The sequence below is a fragment of the Ursus americanus genome, chromosome 22 (assembly GCF_024610735.1).
Source record: "Ursus americanus isolate L20-20 chromosome 22, mUrsAme1.1.p, whole genome shotgun sequence".
NCBI classification, from domain to species: domain Eukaryota; kingdom Metazoa; phylum Chordata; class Mammalia; order Carnivora; family Ursidae; genus Ursus; species Ursus americanus.
The window spans coordinates 23,808,968-23,831,611 of NC_142148.1; the positions used below are offsets into that span (position 1 = coordinate 23,808,968).

Below are 22,644 nucleotides of genomic sequence, written 5' to 3' on the forward strand. Positions count from 1 at the left end.
ACCCAAGAAAAATGAAAATATATGTCTACCAATGACCTGCATGTAGATGCTCACAGCAACCTTATTCATAATAGCCAGAAAGTGAAAATAAAAAGAAACAACTCAAATATCCATTAACTCAATGAATAAAAATATGTATTATATTCATAAATGGAATACTATTCAGTAATAAAAAGGAATGAGTTATTGATACATGCTACGTCACAAATGAACCTCAAAAACATTAAGCTAAATAAAATAAGCCAGACACAAGAGATCACATATTGTATGATTTCCATGTTCAGTATATGAAACGTCCAGAAAACACAAATCTGTATAGAGACAGAAAGCAGAGATGAGTGGTTGCCCGGGGTGGGGAATGGGAAAGGAAAGTAACTGTAAATGACCATGAGGGATCTTATTGGAGTACTGAAAATATTCTAAAAATAGATTAGGGTGATGGTTACACAACTCAGTAAGTTTGCTACAAATCATTGAATTGTCCGTTTAAGTGGGTGAATTTTATGATTTGTTAATTATATCTCTATAAAGTTGTTTTAAAAAACACATATGTGGGGGTGTCTGGGTGGCTCAGTCGGTTAGGCGACCAACTCTTGACTTGGCTTGGGTCATGATCTCCAGTCGTGAGATCGAGCCTTGCATCAGGCTGTGAGCCAGGTGTAGGGCCTGCTTGGGATTCTCCCTCTGCCTTGCCTCTTCGCCCTGTCACTCACACTCTCTCTAAAAAAAAAAAAAAAAAAAAATACACACACACAAACCACACAAATGTGGGGTGCCTGGGTGCCTTAGTTGGTTAAGCTTCCAACTCTTGATTTTGGCTCTGGTCATGATCTCAAGGTCATGAAATCTAGTCCCAAGTAGGGCTCCACCTGGGTTCTAACCTCAGGGTGGAGCCTGCTTTAAGATTCTCTCTCTGCCCCTCCTCCCCTGCTCATGTGCACACGTGCACTCACTCTCTCAATCTCTCTCTCCAAACACATATGCAAAAAAAAAAAGAAAGAAAGAACCCCCATATGCCAGTTGTTCCAGCAGTTCCATTTCTAAGAATTTACAGATAAATATGCAATGAGCAAAATAGCAGATGAATCTGGTTATTTATCATAACATTGTATGTAATAGAAAAATCTGGAAAGAAGGTCAATGCCCATCAGTAGGGGATGAGATAAAGCATGGTACTGGAAAACTATGCAACCTTTAAAAAAAAAAGCAAGGAACATCTATATATACAGATATGAAACAGTCTCCAATTTATTTTATTTAGGAAATAAAGTCTAAACATTTGGTAAAAAATAAAAGTAAATAGACTATCCATTTGTTTATATATGCATGGAACATCTCTGGAAGACACAAAAGAAATTAATAAAGTGGATGTCTCTTAAAGGAATTGGGTGGCTGCGAGATAAGGGCAGGAGGAAAACATTTTCCTTCTATACATTTTCATAGTCTTTGAATAATGTCTCAGATGCTTATATTAGCTATTTGAAAAATAATAGTTTTGAAAATAACTTCTTTTTTTGAAGAACAGTTTCTGATTTTTTTTAAAGATTTATTCATTTATTTGAGAGAAAGAGAGAGAAGGAGAGATATTATGGGGGACGGGAGGGGGAGAGAACCCCAAGCAGACTCCTCGCTGAGCTCTGAGCCTGAGGCGGGCTCCACCCCACAACCCCGAGGTCATGACCCCAGCCAAAACCAAGAGTTGGACGCTCAACAGACCAAGCAACCCACGTGCTCCTAAAGTTGTTTTTTAAAAAGGGAGTTGATTTAAAGAAGTTAAGAGTAAGTCACATCACGGAGTATATGCAAAAGAAGGACAAACCGCTAAGGTAGGGTGATAACGAGTTCAGCTGGGAGCCAACGCAAGGCCATCCATCAGGGTGGCCAGCCTAAGCCTGCCCACCTGGTGACTCCACACCCCACTCTGCCTGGCCTAGTGTTGGAGACAGACAGAGGCTGGGCCCCTGAACCTTGAGCCTTCCAAACCTGGCCTGACACAATGGTTGTGGAAGGCGCTGTCAGGAACTTGTGGCTGCTGCCTGAGAGGGTAGGAATGAGCTCCCAGCCACCAAGCTGCATCACAACCCTGCTGCCACCAGGGACAGTCAGGCCACCTGGGTCTTTTGGACACCCATGGCAATCCCCCAGTCCCAGAGCGTAAAAAGAGGAAGGGCCTTTATTCCACTACCTCTGCAGCTGAGATGCAGCACTTCGGATGTGGAGTCAATCCTGGGTCTGCTGCTTATTTGCTGTGCAACCTCAGGCAAGTCACTTAACTTCTCTGAGCCTCAGTTCCCACAGTTGTAAACATGGAGATGACACTTTTAGAAGTACATATAGATGAAATAAAGCAATACACAAAGAAAAGTAAAAGAACAACCCAAATGTTTTCAATAGGAGAATGAATAAAATAAATTACGGCATATTCATACAATGGAATACATATAATAATAAAAAGTACAAACTACCACTACACGTGAAAACATAGATGATTTGCACAAACATAATGATGAATGAAAGAAGCTAGACAAAGAATATACACCCATAAAAAGTATACGTCTTCTTTTAATGTTTAAGAACAGATAAAACAAATATAAGGTAATACAGGTAAGAACACTGGTTTCTCTGGAGCGTTAGGAATTAGCTGGGAGGGGTCATGAGGGAGCCTTCTGGGACATGGGTAGTATCTGTATATTGATCTAGTTATACAAAAATCTATATACACACATACAGATTTGAATTATACACTTGATAACTGTGTACTTCACTGTATTTATGATATAATTCAATAGAAATTTTTTAAAATAAAAAAGAGAGGGAATGATGAACAGGGTCCGGAGGATGGTCACTGTGGTCGGGGAAAGGGTTGGGTGGGGAGGAGGGCAGATGGCTAGACACAGGTTACTGGGAGGTTCTGCATTTTATTGGGGGATGGTGGATTCACAAGCACCTATATTATTACTTTAAAACATTAATTAAATAACTCAAAAATACCTTTAATACAAATAACACACATACCTGATAGAATTGCTATGGAACATACCAATCAGAAAGCTTAGTTGCAGGGGCACCTGGGTGGCTCAGATGGTTAAGCGATTGCCTTTGGCTCGGGTCATGATCTCCAGGTTCTGGGATTGAGCCCCATGTCGGGCTCCCAGCTCAGCGGGGAGTCTGTGTCTCCCTCTCCCTCTGCCTCTCCCCCTGCTTGTGTTCTCTCTCTGTCTCTGTCTCTCTCAAATGAATAAATAAAATCTTAAAAAAGAAAAAAAAGAAGCTTAGTTGCAAATAAAAGAAACCAGCTCTCTTCAGCTTGAGTAGGAAAGATATTCAGTAAAGGATGTTGGGTGGTCCATAGAATGTCCATGAGAGCCAGAGCACCAGCCTTGGGGACTGTGTACCATTAGGAACAACTCCCCAGATCACCCTGAGAATTCATGCCAGGAAAGATGCCAGGATCACTACTGCAAGGATGGACACTACAGCTTGCTTTGCCAACCCTGAGGTCTGGATGCTACCAATAGCTACCACCCTTCTCCGTGCCTTATTTGTGAAAGAGAAACAATATTTTTTTTATTTATAGATATAATTTGTTTATATTTAGTGTATGTCTATTAGGGGTGTGTGGACATGTATATGAAATCATGTGCATAGAATGCTAGGCCAGATGGCAGGCACACTGTAAGTACCTACTCAATTAGGGTGAGCAATGGTAAGGTCACGTGGCAGCCAACAGGACCTGTTTTGGAACACAGGAAAGACACCCCCAGAGAAATCTAAGGAATTCTTGAAGGAGACTTGATGGGGAATGCCAGACTGCTCTGGCAGATGGAGGTCAGGAAACATGTAATTCTTTTTAAAAGTTATTTTAATAAAAATATGTTATACTGGTACAAACACTATTATGTCCATTATTTTATTTAATTTTTTTAAAGAATTTGCAAAGGACAAGGACTGTGAGAGCTAAATATCTTCAGGATTAACTCCAGCTCTGCAACTTCCTGGCTGCGTGGCCACAGACAAGTGACTTTATCTCTCTGAGCTTTTGTGTTCTCATCTGTAAAATGGGTACAACCAGGTGTCATGAGGATGAAATAAGAGGGGATAGATACCAAGTCTGGTGTAGAGCTGGTGCTTGTTAGAGCTCAGAGAAGCAGGTGCTGTTATTTGCTTTATGACTATCATTTCCCTCACGGTCCAGGTCAGAAGAAGGCCTGGCCATGGGACGGGCTCCGTCGTGAACAGCGTGATCTGGAGCTATTGACACAGCCTCCAGGGTAGAACAGGTTCTGGAGACAGAGTCAGCTAAAGGGGAGGAGCAAAAGTCCACGATAGTGAACAGAATGCAGGGTTCAGAGATGATGGGAGCAGGTGGCTGGGGTAACCCATGTGGACGGTTGGCATGAGGTGGCCTGGCAGAGGCTAGCCCTGCAGGAGAGGAGACAAAAGCCCTCAGGGCCCTAGCCTCGGGGGCTGTAATCACTGATTCAGCAGACTAGAGGTGTGACCCAGGCTCCAGGGTTAGGCAGAGGTGGCCTCAAATCCCAGCCCCCCTGCCAACATCACTGTGGGACCTTAAGAATGTTCCTCACCATCTATCTAACCTCCATTTCCTCTCCTGTAGAAAAACTGGTTGTTTTACTTCTTACCTCTACACCTCTACTCCTGACATTCTTCTACGATGATTGGTTCAACACCAGAGCCTTCCTTGGTCTCCTCTCCTCCAATGACCTTGGTTTCCCAGGGTCATATCTGAACGCCAAGTCTGAACCCTTGATTTCCCTTCACCACCTCCTTTCCTTGGATCTGTAGGGGCCAACGGCAGACCACCCAAAACGTACCACAATAACACACTGATTATTTTGAACCGAAGCTACTTGGGAAGCAGCTGGCTCAAGGACACTCAGACCCTCCTCTGTCCTGCTGAAATCAGGAAACAAATCTCCCATTTGAAAAATACCCTCCCTGCGCTAAGAAGTAAAAAGACGTCCTTGTCACCAGAGAGAGGAACTTTAAAACTGAGAAAGCTGTAGAAACAAATCTTGTTCATTTTTTACTAAGCTACTACCTCAGCACAAATTCCACGTAGAATTCCTTATTAATTATGGGGCGCCTGGGCGGCTCAGTCTGTGAAGTGTCTGCCTTTGGCTCAGGTCATGATCCCAGGGTCCTGGGATTGAGTCCCGCTTCGGGCTCCCTGCTCAGCGGAGAACCTGGTCTCTCTCTCCCTTTCCCCTTTCCCTGCTTGTGCGCTCGCTCGCTCTCTCTCTCTCTCAAATAAATGAATAAAATCTCCTAAAAATTCCTTACTAATTAAAGCTCCCAAACACCTATTTTCTTTATCCTGTCAATTCCTCACAAATTTATTGTCTCTTTGCCTAAACTGTATAAAAACTGCCTGTAATGGTCATTTGTTTAGGTCTCGATTCCATCATTGGGCCTCTGTGTGCATGTAATAAAACTTCTGGTTTTTTCCCTGTTAATCTGTCTAATGTAAATTTAATTCTTAGTCTAGGTGGAAGACCTTGAAGGGAAGAGGAAGAATTTTTCCTTCCGTACATATCATTGACCTCAGTGAGACCACAAATCCATTGGCCCTGACACACTGCCCACCCATCCCCTCTGCTTCCATGTGCCTCCTGGTCCACCTGGATTCCCTGCTCCATCACTGTGATGGAGGAATGATCCTTGTGCCATCCTCTCCTGGGTAATTCCAAACACGGAATGAGCCCATCATCTATCTGCCTTCTCTGGCAGCCATGTTGAACACAGCCGGAGAAAACGGTATGTCTTAGCTTTGTTTTACCTTTCTTTTTTAAGGTAAGAGGGAGTGTTTTTAAGATTTTATTTATTTATTTATTTATTTATTTATTTATTTATTTATTTATTTATTTATTTGACAGAGAAAGAGAACACAAGCAGGGGGAGTGGCAGGCAGAGGGAGAGGGAGAAGCAGGTATTCCGCCAAGCGGGGAAGCCCAATGGGGGACTTGATTCCAAGACCCTGGGATCATGACCCGAGCCGAAGGCAGATGCTTAACCAACTGAGCCACCCAGGCACCCAGCTTTGTTTTACTTTTGATTTAAGTACATAAACCCCAGTGGGATCTCAACCTTACTGGGATAACTCTTTTGGCTCATTCTATCAGACAACTGGTTCATACACTCTCCTCTCCTTCAAACCTCTCAAGAACTCTGCACTTTCAGCTGGCAATGCTGTCTCAAGCTTCTTGAAGAAATGGAAGTCAAGAGAACTCCCTTCTTTCTCTCTGCCCTGAAGAAATATCTCTCACCCTATGTAAAACCATCCCTACCATTGATGCTCTGGGTCTCAGGATCCCATCCCTTTCACCTTCTCGATTCTACCCTCTTTCTTGCTTCACTAGTTTCACCCTCTCTATTGGTTTATTCTGTCAGCAAACGAATATGTTTTGGATCCTACCATATCAAAACACAAGTAAGCAACTCTCCTTTAATTTTACATCCCCTTTATCTGCGTTCCTATCCCCTGTTCCCTTTCACAGCCAGATGTCTTCAAAAATCTGACTCTGTTCCGTATCTCTGCTTTCTTCCTCCACATCTACTCTACCATACTCCAGTCTAGCTTCTCTCCCCTTCTTTCCAATGAAATTGTGTGTGTGTGTTTTTTTTTTTTAAGATTTTATTTATTTATTTATTTGACAGAGAGAGAGAGACAGCACAAACAGGGGAGGTGGCAGGCAGAGGGAGAAGCAGGCTACTGGTTGAGCAGGGAACCGGATGTGGGGCTCGACCCCAGGACCCTGGGATTATGACCTGAGCCCAAGGCAGACGCTTAACCAAATGAGCCACCCAGGCGCCCCTGAAATTGCATTTCTTAAGGCCACTGACAACTGCTGTGTTCCCAAATCCAATGGGCATCCGTGATTAAGAGTTTGCTCTAGAGGCAGACTGCCTGGGTGAGAAACCAGGTCTCCTCGCTTGCTGTGTGGCCTTGGGAGTTATTCATTCTCTCTGTAACTCAATTCCTCATATGGAGAATGGACATGGTAATAATGTCGACCCCATAGGCTTACTACAGAGATTAAATGGGTAACAGTGTGGAAAGCACTAAACAGTGCCTGGCTGTGTAGGAAAAACTCACTGTTTTCCTTTACTCTAACACTACAACAGCCATGCTCACAACACTTCTGACACTACACGGGTGGGTTTTCCACACCAAGCAATTCTGACACTAACTGCCCGGAGTTAGCCCAGTTCCTACAGGTTAAGGGCTCAGTCCCAGAAGACTGCCCCCAACTTCAGATACCACAAGCCGTGGACCCCCACATTACCACAACTTCTGTCACACTTGGCTACAAATTGGAGGTTCTCATGACCCTCTTTTCTCAGGTTTGGTAATTTGCTAGAATGGCTCACAGAACCAGAGAACAATTTTTTTTACTATTGCTGATTTATTACCAAGGATAATTTAAAGGCTACAAATGAACAACCAGACAAAGATACACACAGTGTGAGGTCTGGAAAGGTCTGTCCCATGGACTTGGGGTGCGCCACTGTCCTGGCACCTGGATGTGCTTACCAAGTCAGAAGCTCCCAAACCCCAAACTTCGGGGATTTTTATGGAGGGTTTATCACATCATTAATGATTCTTCTCTTTTTTGAAGATTGTATTTTGAACTCAACACGAGGCTCAAACTTACAACCCTGAGATCAAGAGTCACATGCTCCACTGACTGAGACGGCCAGGCGCCCCTTCATAGTTAATGATTCTTGATCATTAACTCAAACTCCAGCTCCTCTCCATTCTCTGAGGCTGGAGGGTGAGGCTGCAAATTCCAAGCGTCTACTCATGGCTTGGTATTTCTGGTGACCAGCTTCCATTTCAGAAGCTATCCAGCAGCCCACCAAGAGTTGAGTCATTAGAATAAAAGACGCTCCTATCACCCAGAAAATTCCAAGGGGTCTAGGAGTTCTGTGTTAGGAACCAGGGTTAAAAGCCAAATATTAGAACAAAAGATGCTCCTAGTGCTTTTATCACTTAGAAAATGTCAAGGGTTTTAGGAGCTCTGTTCCAGGAACTGTGGTCAGAAACTTATACATATATATTTTTTCTATTATTTCACACTGGAATATGGAAAAGTATCCCATAAATATGTCTTTTGTTATTATTAGTAGCACCTCTCTGTGTCACGCTTGAGCCCTAAGCAGCTGTCAATACAATAGCGGGCCCTCCATTAGTAATGAAAGACTATCCTGCGTCCCTGTGACACCTCAAATTCCTGCTTTTCTTCCTGCCAACTGTTCTACCTGACATCTAAATGCTGCTGTCCTCAGGGACCAGTTCTCTTTTCCATCTAAGTGATAGAATTCATTCCCATGGCTTAAAATGAATAAGGAACAATAGAATGACCTTTGAACACAGAAAGTCAGTACACTTAAAGGGATACATTCTGAAGACCAGAACTTCATCTGGTGTTTTTATTGTTACTATTAATATTGGTATGGTAATTTTGGAACTACTGTATATCTAGTATAGAATAAAGCAAATAAGTAAATGCGTGATTATCAAGAACCAAAATTTTCCATACAAGAGAAAACAGATCCCAATATAAAGTCAAAGAATTTCAGAAAAACACTTATGAACTGGAAATAACAGTATAACCTCACAAACATATATATTCCTAGATTTACCCAACGAAAGGGAGGGCTTGGAAGTAATAACAAGCTAGTAGCAATGAACCCAAATCTTAGTCTTTAAATACCTTTCCCCACCGGGGTGCCTGGCTAGCTCAGTCGGTAGAGCACATGATGCTTGATCCTGGGGTTGTAAGTTCGAGCCCCACGTTGGGTGTAGAGATTACTTAACAAAAAAAAAAAAAAAAAAAAAGATCTTCGGGGTGCCTGCGTGGCTCAGTCAGTTAAGCGTCTGCCTTTGGCTCAGGTCATGATCTCGGGGTCTTGGGATGGAGCCCCGTATCGGGCTCCCTGCCTCCCTGCTCAGTGGGGAGTCTGCTTCTCCCTCTCCCTCTCCTTCTTTTTTTTTTTTTTTTTAAAGATTTTATTTATTTATTTGACAGATAGAGACAGCCAGTGAGAGAGGGAACACAGGCAGGGGGAGTGGAGAGGAAGAAGCAGGCTCCCAGCAGAGGAGCCTGATGTGGGGCTCGATCCCAGGACTCCGGGATCACGCCCTGAGCTGAAGGCAGACGCTTAACGACTGCGCCACCCAGGCGCCCCTCTCCCTCTCCTTCTGCCCCTTCTGTGCCCACCCCTGCTTGTGCTTGTACTCCTTCAAATAAATAAATGAAATCTTAAAAAAAAAAAGATCTTAAAAAAAAAAAAAAACCTTTTTCATTAAAAGTGGCCAGGGCTCTTTGGAGAAATCCCTAATTCTAGAACTTGGGCAGAGAAAGCATAAGTAGAGCTTAGGACATTTTGTTGTGCCAAAAACGAGGGATGCACTCAAAATTAATAAGGGTATGTCAGGAAACACAAAGGCAGCTTAAAGAGGCTTTCACTGCCTGAATTTGGGACAATCTGAGTATCAACAAAAAAATTAATGTAATTAATTATAAAACATTGAATACATAAAAATCTATGAGTTTATAAAATGAGAGAGAGAGAGAAAGTCATTTGCCATTGTTGAAGATGACTATTATAGTAGCTCTTTACTCTGATTACTGGTTATTAGAAGGAGTTAAGTGTTTAATCCATCTTTCTAGTAGGACCTGTAATTCATCCTCAAGAGAAAGAAAACTCTTCTTTACCAAAGAGTGATGCTAATAAACATAGAAGGAATGATAAAATAAAAAAAAAATTTAAAGATTTTATTCACCCATTTGTCAAAGAGAGAGAGTGTGTGTGTGCGCGCACAAGCAGGGGGAGTGGCCGGCAGAGGGAGAGGGAGAAGCAGGCTCTCCACTGAGCAAGGAGCCCAAAGTGGGACTTGATCTCAGGACCCTGGGATCGCGACTGGAGCTGAAGGCAGACACTTAATCAACAGAGCCACCCAGGTGACCCTAAAAAAAATTTTGTTTAATTACCATTTTATAGCCCCCAGTGAAATAATTGATGAAAGATCAACACCTGCTAAAACTTAGATTTTAGCTGTTTGACAATTGGATTTTTCCACTGTGACAATGTATCACCCCACAGATTATTCGCTAACTGCAAAGGAGAAATGGATCTTTTCTGCAATAGCGAGATCTGACCATCTGTCACCCCCTCACCGGCTGATCAACATCAGCATTATTCACAGAGGGACCGCCTGACATGATGTGCCTACAGAAATAATACCATGTGAGGTACCCCAATATGACCTACGAAGCTCTGTATTTTGGCCCAAAATATTTATCCCAAATATAATGAGGCCTTGAGACCTAGTTTTCAATTTAGGGGAAATATACAAGACAGAGGAGTAAGTTAAATAACACCACAAAAAATTAGATAATGACAGAATGTAAGACATTACTCAAGACAGTTGGCCTTGTTACTTCAAAACATCAGTGCCATGGAGCGTAGGAGGGAGAGGGGCACTGCTGTTCTAGGTTAGAGGATACCGAGGAGACAGAAGACCAAAACACTTGATGTGAAACATCAGTGGATTCTTGTTTAAAAAAAGCTATAGGGATGCCTGAGTGGTGCAGTCATTAGGCGTCTGCCTTTGGCTCAGGGTGTGATCCCGGCGTTCTGGGATCGAGCGCCACATCAGGCTTTTCCACTGAGAACCTGCTTCTTCCTCTCCCATTCCCCCTGCTTGTGTTCCCTCTCTCGCTGGCTGTCAAATAAATAAATAAAATCTTAAAAAAAAAAAAAAAAAAAGCTGGGGCGCCTGGGTGGCTCAGCCCTTAAGCGTCTGCCTTCGGCTCAGGGCGTGATCCTGGCAGTCTGGGATCGAGCCCCACATCAGGCTCCTCCGTTGGGAGCCTGCTTCTTCCTCTCCCACTCCCCTGCTGTGTTCCCTCTCTCGCTGGCTGTCTATCTCTGTCAAATAAATTAACAATCTTAAAAAAAAAAAGCTATAAAATGGGCAATTTTGATTATCTGATTATGGGGGTGCCTACGTGGCTCAGTTGGTTAAGTATCTGAGTCTTGGTTTCCGCTCAGGTTATGATCTCAAGGTCTGGAGATCAAGCCCTGCCTGGGGCTCAGCACTCCGCAGGGGTCTGCTTGAGATTCTCTCCCTCTGCCCCTCCCCCCTTTAAATAAATAAATAAATAAATAAATAAATAAATAAATAAATAATTATTTTTAAAAACCATCTGATTATGGAGTAGAAACCAATATTAGGGAACTAGTATTCATTTTCCTATGTGCAATAATGATTTGGTCAGGAAGGAAACATCCTTTTTAGGGCATGCATGCTGAGGTATACATAGTGCTGAAGTGTCATGATGTCTCATACTTATTTTCAAAAGGTTTAGCAAAAAACAAAAAAAAGTACACACTCACATACCTATGTGTAGGTAAAGCAAATATGGCAAATGTTAGCAGTTATTAAATCTGAGTATTTGGCTGATTATTGTATTATTCTTTCAATTTTTCCATATATTTGAACATTTTCATATTTAAAATTTATTTATTTATTTGAAAGAGAGAGAGAGAGAGAATCTTTTTTTTTTTTTTTGAAGATTTTATTTGACAGAGAGAGAAAGTACAAGCAGGGGGAGAGGTAGGCACAGGGAGAGGGAGAAGACTCCCCGCTGAGCAGAGAGCTGGATGCAGGGCTCAGTCGAGAACCCAATGTGGGGCTCAATCCCAGGACCCTGGGATCATGACCTGAGGGGAAGGCAGACACTTAACTGACGGAGCCACCCAGGCCCCCTGAGAGAGTGAATCTTAAGCAGACTCCCCGCTGAGTGCAGAGCCCAACTTGGGCTCAATCCCAGGACCCTGAGATCATGACCTGAGCTGAAACCAAGAGTCAGAGGCTTAACTGACTGAGCCACCTAAACACCCCTAAAATTTATTTTATGTTTTTATTTTTTTTTTTTTTTTAAGATTTTATTTATTTATTTGACAGAGAGAGAGAAAGCCGGTGAGAGAGGGAACACAAGCAGGAGGAGTGAGAGAGGAAGAAGCAGGCTCCCAGCGGAGGAGCCTGATGTGGGGCTCGATCCCAGACCACAAGGATCATGCCCTGAGCCAAAGGCAGATGCTTAATGACTGAGCCACCCAGGAACCCCCTAAAATTTATTTTAAAAAATCAAAATCAAATTGCCATCCCTGTGCCAGTGACTTCAAATTTTATGTATTTTTTTTAAATATTTTATTTTTAAGTAATCTCTACACCCAGTGTGGGACTCAAACTTACAACCCTGAGGTCAAGAGTTAACATGCTCCACCAACTGAGCCAGCCAGGCTCCCCTCTAAATTTGTTTTCTTTTTCTTTTTCTTTTAAGATTTTATTCATTTATTTGAGAGGGAGAGACAGAGAGAGTGCGCAGGTGCCGGGGGAGAGGGCTTAGGGAGAGGGAGAGGCAGACTCCCTGCTGAGCAGGGAGCCTGATGTGGGGCTCAATCCCAGGACCCTGGGATCATGATCTGAGCCGAAGGCAGACGTTTAACAGACCGAGCCCCCCAGGTGCCCCTAAATTTTGTTTCTATAGCTGAGACCTTTCCTCTGAGCCTGGGAGGAAATATACTAAAAATGTCAACAGTGGTTTTATTTGAGTAGTGTGACTGTGGGTGATCTTTTCTCTTCTTTCCACTGTCTGTATTTTTCCAGATTTCACTGGGCATATATTACTCTTCTGGTTAGAAAAAAAAAGAACTTGTCATAAGTAAACGTATACAAATTTAAAGACAAGATTAGATGATTCACCAGAGTCCCAACAGTAAATTTGTTGGGAGTCTATGGAATTGTGGGGCTTCTTTTAAGCTTTAAATGTTCTGTAACAGTATTCTAAATCTATGCTGGACCTTAGAATCACTTGGGAAATTTACAAACAGCTTTATTAAGATGTAATTGACATACAATAAATTGTTCATATTTAAAAGTGTGCAATTTGATAAACTTTGACATATGTAAAGACCCATGAAACCAAATATATCCTTCACTTCCCAGTTTCCTCATGTCCCTTTACAATCCCTTCCTTCTGCCCTTTCCCAGGCGACCACTGATCTGCTGTCTATCCCCACGGATTAGTTTAGATTTTTTAGAATTTTACATAAATGAAATCATACAGTATGTACTCTTCTGTGTCTGGCTTCTTTACTCAGCACAATTATTCTGATTCATCCATACCGTAGCATGTATCAATGGTTCATTTCTTTTTATTGATGAGCCATATACCATTGAATGGATATACCACCAGCTGATGGACCATTGTATTGTTTCCAGTTTTTGGAATATGTACTCATTGGAATAAAGCTGTTGTGAACATTCATATATGAATCTTTGTATGGACATATGCTTTCATTTCTCTTGGCTACATGCCTAGGAGTGAAATTTCTATATAATAAGGTAAGTGTACTTTTAACTTTATAAGAAACTGCTGAATTATTTTCCAAAATGATTGTACAATTTTATATTCCCAACCAGCAGCGTAAGAGTTCCAGCTCCTCCAATACTTGCTGTGGTCAGCTTTACTAATTTTAGCCATTTTAATAGGTGTATAGTGGTTTCTTCTTCTTTTTTTTTTTTTAACATTTTTTTCTAAGTTTTATTTATTTAAGTAATCTCTACACCCAACATGGGGCTCGAACTCATGACCCCCAGACCAAGAGTCGCATGTTCCTCCACGGAACCAGCCAGGCGCCCCATAATAGGTGTGTAGTGGTTTCTAATTGCAGTTTTAAGTTGCATTTCCCTAATAACTAATTATGCTGAGCATCTTTTCACGTGCTTATTTACCAACCATCTCTCTTCTTTGGTTGAAGTGTCTATTCAAACTGTTTGCTCATTCTTGGGTTGTTTGTTCTCTTCATGAGTCTTGAGCATTGCTTACATATTCTGGTACTTTAATTTTTATGATTTACAAATATTTTTCTCTCAGTCTGTGACTTGTCTCTTCATTCTTCTTTTTTTTTTTAAGATTTTATTTATTTGTTTGAGAGATAGAGACAGCCAGCGAGAGAGGGAACACAAGCAGGGGAGTGGGAGAGGAAGAAGCAGGCTCATAGCGGAGGAGCCTGATGTGGGGCTCGATCCCAGATCGCCGGGATCACGCCCTGAGCCGAAGGCAGAAGCTTAACGACTGCGCCACCCAAGCGCCCCTCTTCATTCTTCTAACAGTGTCTTTTGAAAAGCGGAAGTTTTTTATTTCCGTGAAATCCATTTTATCAATTTGTTCTCCTGTGGATTGTGCTTTTGGTATGGTATCTAAGAAAACTTGGATTAACCCCATGTCATAAAGTTTTCTGAGAAATCTTAAGTTTTCAGTTTCACATTTAAGTCTACACTTTGAGTTAATTTTTGAACATGGTGCAAGGTATGAATCAAAATTCTTTTTACATGTTATTATTTTTTTCTTTTGCATAGGGATAATCAGTTGTTTCAACACCAGTTGTAGAAAAGGTTATCCTTGCCTTAGAATCTTTGTAGAAAATCAGTTGCTCATATACTATGTGGATGTGTTTCTCAACTCTGTTCTGTTCCATTAATCTCAATCTTTCTGCCCAGACCATATTGTAGTGACTACTATACTTTTATATTGTCTTGAAATCAGGGTTTGTCTATCCTAGGCTCTTGTGTTTCCAGATGAATTTTAGAACCAGCTTGTCAATTTCTACAAAAAGCCCACTGGAATTTTTAATTGGGATTGCATTGAATTTATAGGTCAGTCTGGGGAGCATTAAGTCTTCTGACCCATAACACAGTATATTTCTCAATTTGTTTAAGTCTTTTTTAGTCTCTCAGCAATGTTCTGTAGTTTTCAGAGTATAGAGATATTTCATATTCTTTACCATACTTATCCCTAATAGTTGGGATACTACTATAAATAATGTGTGTGTGTATATATATATATATATATCCCTAATGTGTGTGTGTATATATATATATTCCTGAGATCATGACCTGAGCTGAAATCAAGAGTTGGATGTTTAACCAACTGAGCTCCCCAGGCGCCCTATAAATAATATTTCTGTTCCAATTTCCAATTATTCATTTCTAGTATATAGAAATACAATTTATTTTTGTATATTGATCTTTTTATTAGTTCTAGTAGTTTTTTTTTTTTTAAGTAGATTCCACTGGGGCTTTTCTTCTACATAGACAATTATGTCATCATATTTGGAAATTTTTTAGCCATTATTGCTTCATTTTTTTAAAGATTTATTTATTTATTTGAGAGAGAAAGAGAGAGAGATCTGGGTGAGGGGCAGAGGGAAAGGGAGAGGGAGAGAATCCCAAGCAGACTCCCCACTGAGCTCAGTCCCATGACCCTGAGATCATGATCCAAGATGAAACCAAGAGTTAGACACTCAACAACTGTGCCACCCAGGCACCCCAACCATTATTGCCTCAAATAATTTTTCTGTCCCACCCTCATCACCTTCAGAGACTCTAATTATATACGTATTAGACTGCTTAAAGTTACCTCACAGCTCGCTAATACTCTGTTCATTATTTTTAAATTCTCTTTTCTTCTTTCTCATTTTGGATATTTTCTATAGCTATATCTTCAAGTTTCCTAATCTTTTCTTCTGTACTGTAATGTCTAATATGCTGTTAATCCCATCCAGTGTATTTTATTTTTTAAAAAATATTTTTTATTTTTAAGTAATCACTACACCCATGTGGGGCTCAAACTCACAACCCCAAGACCAAAGTCACATGCTCTATCAACTGAGCCAGCCAGGTGCCCCTCATTCAGTGTATTTGAAAATCTCACTCATCTCAGGAGCTGGCAGCCCCCCCCCCCCTTAGAGAAAGCGGGACATGTGGATGGGTAACCCCTGGGATTCAGAGCTGGGCAGGAAGTGCATGGCGGATGCAGTCCATGAAAATAGGGAGTAGTTTCTGAGTAGGACTTGTTTTCTCACTTACCTTCTTTAAAAGAAGAATGTGGCCATTAGCCTTTAGTTCTGGCATGGGATGCGGAATGGCCTACTCCAACTGTCCGCATGATTTCCAGGCTCCGTATCTTCTACATGAAAAATACGTCAAAGAGCAGGAGCAGTGACTTATACCTGAGAACTTCCCAGTGGGAGGAAAAGAGAAATCATGTTTATTCCTCAGGAATACTGAAATGCCCTGGAGTAAACTGACATTCTTCTGTAACAATGTTATCAGTAATGCTTTCAAATCCAGCACACTGTTTTATGTATCTGAAACACAGTTTGTTTCTTGTTTTGTATTTTCTCTTTGGAAATTGCAAGGAGGTGATCTTAAAAAAGAAATAAATTAAAAATAGGCAGCCCAGAAATAAATAAGTAAATAAATAAATAAATAGCATCTCGGTCTTTTCTAGATGTTCAATTTTTTGTCTTCCATGTGTCTGCTTAACTCTTTGGACATGTACAGTATAGTTATAATAACTATCTTAATATCTTCTCTGCTAATTCTAACATCTAAGTTCTGGGTCTGTTTCAATTTCTTTTTCTTCTCATTATTTACTGCATTGCATGACCAATGAATTTTTTTATTGGATGCCAGATATCATGGATGTTACCTGTTGGCTGCAGGATGTTTTTGTAATTCTATGAGTATTCCTGAACTTTGATCTGGGATGCACTTATTTCAAAACAGCTTGATCCTTTTGGGTCTTTCTTTTAAGATTTGGTTGCACCAACACAGGGCTTGGTCTAGGCCCAATTTTTCTCCACTGCTGAGGCAATACCCATCTGTGTATTCTACCAAGTGCCCTATGAATCATGAGGCTTGCCAGTCTGGCTGGTGGAAATCAGGCACTATTCTTGGCCCTTCATGAGCACTGAACACTCTTCCCTCTAATCTTTTTGTCTCCTTTCCTTGTCCTTGGATAGTTTCTTCACCTGCACGTGCTAGTGAGTATTTGGCTGAATATTTGAGTAGATCTCCAGAATTCTCTCTCTCTCTCCTTTTTGGTACTTTTTTGGTCCTCCCAGACTCTCAGCTCTGTCTCCCCAACCCAGAGAGGCTGATGGGTGCCCCCTCCCTGCACCACAGAGCCTGAAAACTCCCTCTCAAGACAGTAATCTGGGGAAATCTTAGGTCCCACCTCATTTGTTTCCGGCTCTTGGGGATCACTGTCCTTTATTATCTGGTGTCCAGCGTCTTGAAAACAATTGTTTCATTCAGGGAGTAAGGCAGGGGAGCTTTTAAAAATCCCCATGTCCAAGCCACACCCTAGATAATTAGATCTCAATCACTGGAGGTGAGGTCCAGGCATCAACATGAACTCCTCAGGCTGATTTCAGTGCACATCCAGATTTAAAGTCAGTAGTCTATACTGTGATTTTATTACTTTGATTTAACAATAATTTATTTTGAAGTGGTCTTTGGCATAGGAAACATGGTACTAGAGCACATTTTCAACTTACAGCTGAGCCCCTGATTAAAGAAATCAAATCTCTTTAAAGTCCTCTGATTAGGGTGCCAAAGGGGCTCAGTCACCTTTGGCTCAGGTCATGATCCTGGGGTCGGTCCTGGGATCCAGTCCTGCATCAGGCTCCTTGCTCAGTGGGGAGCCTGCTTCTCCCCCTCCTTCTGCCTGCTGTTCCCCCTGCTTGTGCACTCTCTCTCTCTGTCTCTGATAAATAAATAAATAAATAAATAAATAAATAAATAAATAAATAAAATCTTCAAAAAATAAAATAAAATCCCCTGATTAAAAAACAAGGTTGGTCTCAAGCCCAGAGCAAGGGACAGCCTGCCTATGAGAATTGAGTGTGGCTGTGGGGAGGACAGGGACGGAGCAGGGAGCTGGGCAGCCCTGACAGGCTTGGGGGCATTTACAGTTTATTTCCACGTAACAAAGCATTCCTATCTCACTTGTTTTGCTTCATTTTCTTCCCTCACCAACCCTGTTGTTGCAAAATTCACTATCTCTGTTGCGCAGATGAGGAAGTGGGGCTCACGAAGTTGAGTGACTTGACAAAAGGCAAATCAGTAGCAGGGTTAAAATTTAAACTTGATCGTCAGAGAGAGTATAAGGAGCCAAGCAGTCCTTAGCTGTGTGGCTGCCAGTGGTGAGGGAAGATCCCCGGAAAGTGCTGAGCTGAAGCGAATTCTGTGGCTAGGCTAGGGCCTCCTCGCGGATGAGCAAGGCATCATGAGATCAGCCGCAGCGATGGGGAATTCCGCCAGAGACTGAGATTGTCAGGTGAATGCTCGGAGGAGCAGTAGTTCCCATCCTGCCTCCTACGGAGACTGAGGTTCTGGAAGGACTTCTGTCCCGGGAGAGGGTATGCAAGGATAGAGTCAGAACTGAGAGGCCAGGAAGATAAAGGAAATGCTGGGGGTGGCAACTTCATCCTCCCTCCTGGCCCTTCCTCACACAGTATTCACCTCTGCTCTCAAAGAGTAAAGACTGTAAAATCATAGGACAATGTTGGCTCCTCTCCACGAGGAGCCTGCTTCTCCCCGTCTCTGCCTGCTGCTCCCCCTGCTTGTGCACTCTCTCTCTCTGTCTCTGATAAATAAATAAATAAATAAATAAATAAATAAATAAATAAATAAATAAATAAATAAAATCCTTCCCAGGCATCCTCCCCAGACCCTTCCCAGGCATCATTCTACGGAATCCTCCCCGTGATTCTCTGAAGTGGGTGCTTATGTCATCTCCATTTCCAAGGTAAGGAAAGGGAGGCAGAGGATGACTGACTATAGTCGTTATCTAGTGCTGCATAACAAATTCTAGGGGCTCCTGTGTGGCTCAGTCAGCTGAGCGTCTGCCTTTGCCTTCAGTCGTGATCCCAGCATCTTGGGATCGAGCCCCGCATCGGGCTCCCTGCTCAGTGGGAAGCCTGCTTCTCCCTCTCCCTGTGCCTCTGCCCCTGCTTGTGCACTCGCTCTGTGTCAAATAAATAAATCTTAAAAAAAAAAAACTATTCTAAAGCATAACAGCTGAAAACCACAATAATCATTTATTATCTCACGCATTTTCTGTGGGTCGGGAATTTAAGAGCAGATGAACGGGGTGATTCTAGCCTGGGGCACCCCATGAGACTCCAGTCAAGCTGTCAACCAGGGCTGCAGTCATCTGAAAGCTTCACCAGGGCTGGAGGGTCCAGTTCCAAGGTGGCCCCTGAACAGGGCTGGCAAATCGGCTGGCAGTTGTAGGAGTTACTGGCCATGTGGATCTCGCCATTGGGCTGCTTGAGGGCGCTTTCGACATGGCCACTGACTCCCAAGAACAACTGATGCAGGAGAGCAAAGTGGGAGCTGAAATGTATTTTCTGTGTTTTCAGACTTAGCCTCCGAAATCACACTGCCATTTCTGTAATATCCTAGTGGTTACACAGGTCAGCTCTAATCACCGACTGTACAAGGGTATGAAGACCAGGCGGTGAAAACCACTGCGGGCTGTCGTGGAGGCTAGCTACCATGGTGACAAAGTCATTTCCGCAGGAAGTATTAGATGTGGCTTTGAACCCAGGCAGTTACTATGTCCCAGTAAAGATTGGCTGGAAGGAGTGGGGGCAGGCAGGTGCTCACAGACCTCCCACCCCCCCGGAGATTCGTGCGGATCTCATTCCAGTGACTGTTTGGGTCAGACACTTTATCTGATGTGTCAGACAGTCACTTTGTCAAAACCACATGACCTGGGCATGTTTATAAAAGATGGCACAAATCACTCGATAGTGGACGTGGTGTGTCAGAGGGAACCTGGATTCTGACTCCAGATTCGCCTCTGACTTACTGTGTGACCTGGAATAAGTTTCAGAACCTTTGAGGCCTTTGATTTCCTATCTGTACAATGGGACTGTTGAATCCCACGGGCCCTGCAGGCCTCTGGCTGAGGTTCCGGGATTTCATGCGCAGAGTTGTTCACCAGGAATGTTGAGGTGATTCCCTCTCCACTTTCCCTGGATCTCTCAGACCTTTGCCCCAGTGGAGTGGACCCCTTACGTACAAGGGTCACTTTTTTGGATCCAGACCAGGCTTGGCCAGGCTGCTCAGCCCTGCTTCACCCGCAGCTGGCTGGCACCATTGTTCCCCCATAAAGCTGGGCCCTTTTCCAGCTGCTGCTGCCCTGGGGGCAGGGGAGAGGCTCAAAGAACTCAGTTGTGTGGCTTCCCCCCTCCCCCAGGGCAGGCCTGGGTCACCCAACAGGCTGACTCAGCCCATGCAGGGGAACAAAGAAGACGAGATATGGTTTAAGGAAAGAATTTGACATTTACTATACCCCTCCCCCACCAAAAAGCTTCAAAGTAATAATGACAGGAAAGATCCTGTTCTACTTATTTTACAGTTTAGTAGGATATTAAAAAATGGGAGTGAGGGCATTATAATTTTTCAGTGCTTTAAGGACCCATATTTTAATGAGTCTACAATGCACATCTGTTTGCCTTTTAATCTTTGAAATTGGGACGCGTGTAATAGCTGAGGTGCGTGTAAAAAGCACGTGGTGTTACACAAAATTATGGTGCATATTACAGGGACGGGTCTTAAATTGGATGAAATGCGGTCCTTAGGCCCTGTTCTCGGACACTGGGCCCGGCTGCGTCTGTCCCCTCCTCCACTGTCCCACCCCCAGGCCCACTCCTGCCCACCACCCATGAGCCCATCTTTACCCTGTGTCTCCAGTACAATCCTTCAAACTTTCTCAGGCTTTTCCTTTGCATAAAACCCTGAAGGAATTGTGAGGGGGTAGCTGTCCCCCACTTCTGACCAAGACAGAGAAGTTCTCAGCAGAGTGAAAGAGCAGAAAAGAAGGAAAAGAAATTTAATTTCATAAGTAATAGCTAACAGTTCTGTACACTGTGTTACAGGCACTATTCTAGGTGATTCATGTGTGTTAATTCATTTAGTCCTTACAACCATTTATCAGGTAGCTACTAGCATATCCCCATTTTAAAGATGGGGCAACTGAGGCAGAGAGAGGCACTATAACTTGCCTAAGATCACACAGCTAGTAAGTGGCAGAGCCCAGGGGTAAAACAGCACAATTCCTCCTTTGCCCCAGAGGTAACACTGTTATACATGTGGTCCATATCCTGCCACATCTTGTTTTGTATGAATCTGTGGCATAAACATACAGGAAAACATCACTTTGCTTTTCCAAGGGGAAGAGCAACTAGAAATGTTGTTCCACAACTACCTTTTCCTACTTCACCCTAGGACCCCAAGATTTCTTTTCTATACAAGTACATAGAGATTTCCTAGTTCTTTTTATTTTTAAAAAAATTTTAGAAGATTTATTTACTTAAGTAATCTCTACACCCAACATGGGGCTCAAACTCATGACTCTGAGATCAAGAGCCGCGTGCTGTTCAACTGAACCAGCCAGGCACATCTCCTAGCTCTTTTTCTTTTTTTTAAGTAGGCTCCACCCAACACAGCTGGAACTCCCAACCCTGAGATCAAGAGCTTAACCGACTGGGCCACCCAGGCGTGCCCCCCCCCGCCCCCCCCCCAGGGTTCTTTTTAACTACAGCCCAGGATCTCATACTGTGTATGCTGTGAAAATATGCTCAAGTGCCTCCGAGGGATCCCGCCCCGTCCTCCCTCTGGGCTTCATGTGCATATCAGATTTCAACCTGACAGCCTTTGATCACTAGCGTTCTTTCCATTTTAAAGGTGGAAGAAGTGGGACACCTGGCTGGCTCAGTTGGTGGAGCTTGTGACTCTTGATCTCAAGGTTGTGAGTCCATGGGCCTAGAGCTTACTTCTTAAAAATTAATATAAATAAATAAGTAAATAAATGCAAAGAAAGTGAAACCTAGAGAGGGTAAGTATATTACCAAGTGAACGAAACAGGATTTGAACTGACAGTCCACACTTTCACCGACTGCACTTCTAAGAGCCTTCCAAGTGCAGCGGTGCTGCTCGGTACCCTGTTAGTGCGAATTTGGATTGTTTCCCCATGACAAACAGTGAAGTGAACATCCTCGTACATGCTTCTTTCTGTCCACACGGATATGTTTCCTAGGGTAGGTTGTGATGGTGAACGTGCTGAGTCAAAGGCCATTACATTTTTAACAATGATACTGCCAAACCTCCCTCAAGAAGGCTTTTCTAATTTACTTTCCCACCAGTTAGAGATCCTGTTTCCTCTAGGACGTACAGGATTTGGAGTCACCACACCTGGGCTTGAATTCCACCTTTGCACCATGACTTTGGACAAGTCATGCTGCTGTGTGTATGAGTTTTTTCCTCTCCCCTTCTTTCCTCCCCTCCTCTTGTTACGCAGTGTCCTGTTGTACGAATAGTCCACAATGGATCTGTTTTGCTGTTGATGGGCCTCGGAGTTGTTTTCAGAGAAGAAGGCTGCCATGAACACTCATGCACATGCCTTTCGGTAGACATATTTATCTACTCCTCTTGGACATATAAACCTAGGGGTGTTCCTGAATCATAAGGGAGATGTAGATTTAGCTCTAGTATTGCCAAATAGTTTCCAAAAGGGTTGTACCAATTTATTCTCTTAACCAATAATGTATGAGAGTTCTAGTTGCTCCACATTCTCACCAACACTTGATATCGTCAGCCTTTTACATTTTAGCTATTCTGGTGGCGCTATGCTCTTGTAATCCTCATATCGCCCCCAAGAGGGGGATGTGCGTGTGTGGATACTGTTG

At 42.8% G+C, this 22,644-nt stretch overlaps 1 protein-coding gene and 1 pseudogene across 1 annotated transcript in view; one reads left to right on the plus strand and one right to left on the minus strand.

Moving 5' to 3' along the window:
* The window catches only part of ITCH (itchy E3 ubiquitin protein ligase), a 150,003-nt gene extending 133,975 nt beyond the window's left edge, over positions 1-16,028 (minus strand). The window contains exon 1 of the mRNA XM_087853643.1: positions 15,968-16,028. The gene's annotated coding sequence lies outside the window, so the exon portion shown is untranslated. The remainder of the gene's footprint in view (positions 1-15,967) is intronic.
* On the plus strand, positions 15,860-16,103 carry LOC123800718 (MICOS complex subunit MIC10 pseudogene; annotated as a pseudogene).
* Positions 16,104-22,644: the final 6,541 nt, after the last annotated feature.